The sequence below is a fragment of the Terrapene carolina genome, unplaced genomic scaffold (genome assembly GCF_002925995.2).
Source record: "Terrapene carolina triunguis isolate 2854851 unplaced genomic scaffold, T_m_triunguis-2.0 Scaffold522, whole genome shotgun sequence".
In the NCBI taxonomy this organism is placed as follows: Eukaryota; Metazoa; Chordata; order Testudines; family Emydidae; genus Terrapene; species Terrapene triunguis.
Window position 1 is genome coordinate 152 of NW_020664873.1, and position 2505 is coordinate 2656.

Consider the following 2505-nt stretch of genomic DNA (forward strand, 5'->3'; position numbering starts at 1 on the left):
ATAAGTAACCGAAACTAATGCATTTTTACTTCTCCTGCTAAAGTTGACTTGCATCTGTCTGGCTCCCAGCCCATCTCTGCCTTGCTCTTACACATCCACGCACCAGCCAGGGGTTCTGACCTTCCAACAGTTGTTATGCTTCTTACTGCTCTGTTTCTGTGGTTTGCTTCTTCGTGCCCGGCTGGCGTTAACAGCTCCCTCTTGACCCTCTGCTTCATCCTGCTATTTGAACAGCCTAAGGGTTTTACACAAACAGTTATTGGATGTGCAAACGGTCGCAGCAAAGTCAAAAGTGCTGTATTATCAAAATCACATGCAAAAGCAAAAATTCCCGTATATTTTCGTATACTGTTCTATATATAATATTCATGCTGCTCGTATTATTGAGTATACATTTGACTAACACAATTCATTACACAGTTCTCCAACACATCCCTTCCAGCTGCTGCCATGATGGGACTTCTCCACGTGGTTCCCTCCCTGCTCCTCCTCTCCCTGCCAGGCCCCAGCTCTGGCTCCGATGACAATGGCACCGTGGTGCTCACCACCAGCGGCCCCATCCGGGGCAAGCGCCTCCAGGCCGGCTCCAGCACAGTGACAGCCTTCCTGGGCATCCCCTACGCCGAGCCCCCCGTGGGGGCCTTGCGCTTCCAGAAACCGCTTCCCCACCAGCCCTGGAGCCACGTCCTGGAGGCCACCGGCTTCGGCAACGCCTGCCACCAGCCTCCGCTTACTGGTTACCCTGATGCCGAAATTTTCTTCGTCAATACGCCGCAGTCTGAGGACTGCCTCTTCCTCAACATCTGGGTGCCCCATCCACGGCCTCCTGTGCCGGCCCCCATCCTCGTCTGGATCCACGGCGGGGGGTTTTATATGGGTGCAACCTCTGTGGAGCTCCACAGTGGCCGATTCTTAGCCGCCACCGAGAAGGTGATCGTGGCCTCCATGAACTACCGGCTGGGGGCGCTGGGCTTCCTGTCTCTGCCCCCGGCCGCCCCGGGGAACGCCGGCCTGTGGGACCAGCGCCTGGCGCTGCACTGGCTGCGGGACAATGCAGCCGCCTTCGGTGGGGACCCGGCCCGTTTGATGCTCTTCGGCCAGAGCGCTGGGGCTGGGGCGGTCGGCCTCCACCTCCTCTCCCCGGGGAGCCGGCCCCTCTTCACCCGCGTCACGATGCAGAGCGGAGCCCCGACAGCACCATGGGCTTGGATTTCACCCATGAAGGCCAAGGAGAGAGGCCGGAGGCTGGGCCAGCTGCTGGGCTGCACCGATAGCGATGACACGGCCCTGGTGGGCTGCCTGCAGGGGAAGGAACCCGGGGAGTTCCCCAAACACGAATTCTCTGTTTTGCAGTACCCGGATCTGTTGGGGATATCCTTTGCGCCAACACCAGATGGGGATTTCCTCCCTGATACACCACCAAGGCTACTCCAGGCCCAGCATGAACAGCCTATAATACCCATCCTGACCGGCATCACTGCCAACGAAGGCTCCTACTTGCTAAGTGGCAGTGTCCCCAGCTTCAACCTGGAGAACGCCAGCTCCATTGGGTGGCATGAGCTGCTGAAGCTGGTGAGGCTCATAGCACCAGGGGCACCAGAAAAGGCCACCCAGGCCATGGCACAGCACTACAGCCAGGAGGGGGAGAAGCAGGGGGAGGCACAGTACCGATGGGCCATGGAACAAATCGTTGGTGACTACGCCATTGTGTGCCCGGTAGCCGAGGTGGCTAGGCGAGAGGCAGAGGCTGGCAATCCCGTGTATGCCTACTACTTCACCCACCGCAGCAGTGGCTTGTCTTCACCTGAGTGGACGGGGGTGCCACACAGCTCTGATCTGCTCTTCATGTTTGGGACCCTGGCATCCGTGAGAGGCTCCAACTACACGCACACGGAGGCCGAGGCGGGGCTGAGCCGCAGGGTGATGCGGTACTGGGCGGAATTCGCCAGGAGTGGGTAAGGGAATCCCCCACAATCCTCTTGTGCCCCTGAGCCAGACCATGAGAGCAGCTGTAACTCTTTGGCCAGGTGAACACAACATCCAGGAACACCCGGCTCAATGCTATGCAAGAAGGCGTCCCTGTGAAAAATAGTTAATCTATTTGGTTGAAGCCCCTGACCTAGAGCTGAACTTACTTTGGGGATGTAAAATCTGAGCCCCCTGATTCCTGGTTAGGGATAATTCCCTTCTTCCCTCATCAGGATGTCAGTAATCCCATAAACACAGGCACTCTCATTAAAGGAAACATGGTTTTTAGCTAGTAGCCAATGATCTCAGAATTCTGCCTGCCCTTTCCCAGCTCTTCCACACAAACTCAGGGGATGTCTATGCTACGAAGACCATATGGTCATGGCTACAGCACCGTAGCTAGACCGGAGTCACCCCATAGTGTAGACACGGCCTACCTTGAGGGAAGGGGATTTTCCACCGGTGTATGAACACTGCCTCCCCAAACCACAATCGCTGCATTCACAGCACCAGCCTTCATAGGCACCGACTCTGTGG

The 2505-nt window shown here is 57.1% G+C and overlaps 1 pseudogene; it reads left to right on the forward strand.

The window, feature by feature from the left end:
• Nucleotides 1–421: 421 nt before the first annotated feature.
• LOC112125935 lies at nucleotides 422–2256 on the forward strand (annotated as a pseudogene).
• The last annotated feature ends 249 nt before the right edge of the window (nucleotides 2257–2505 follow it).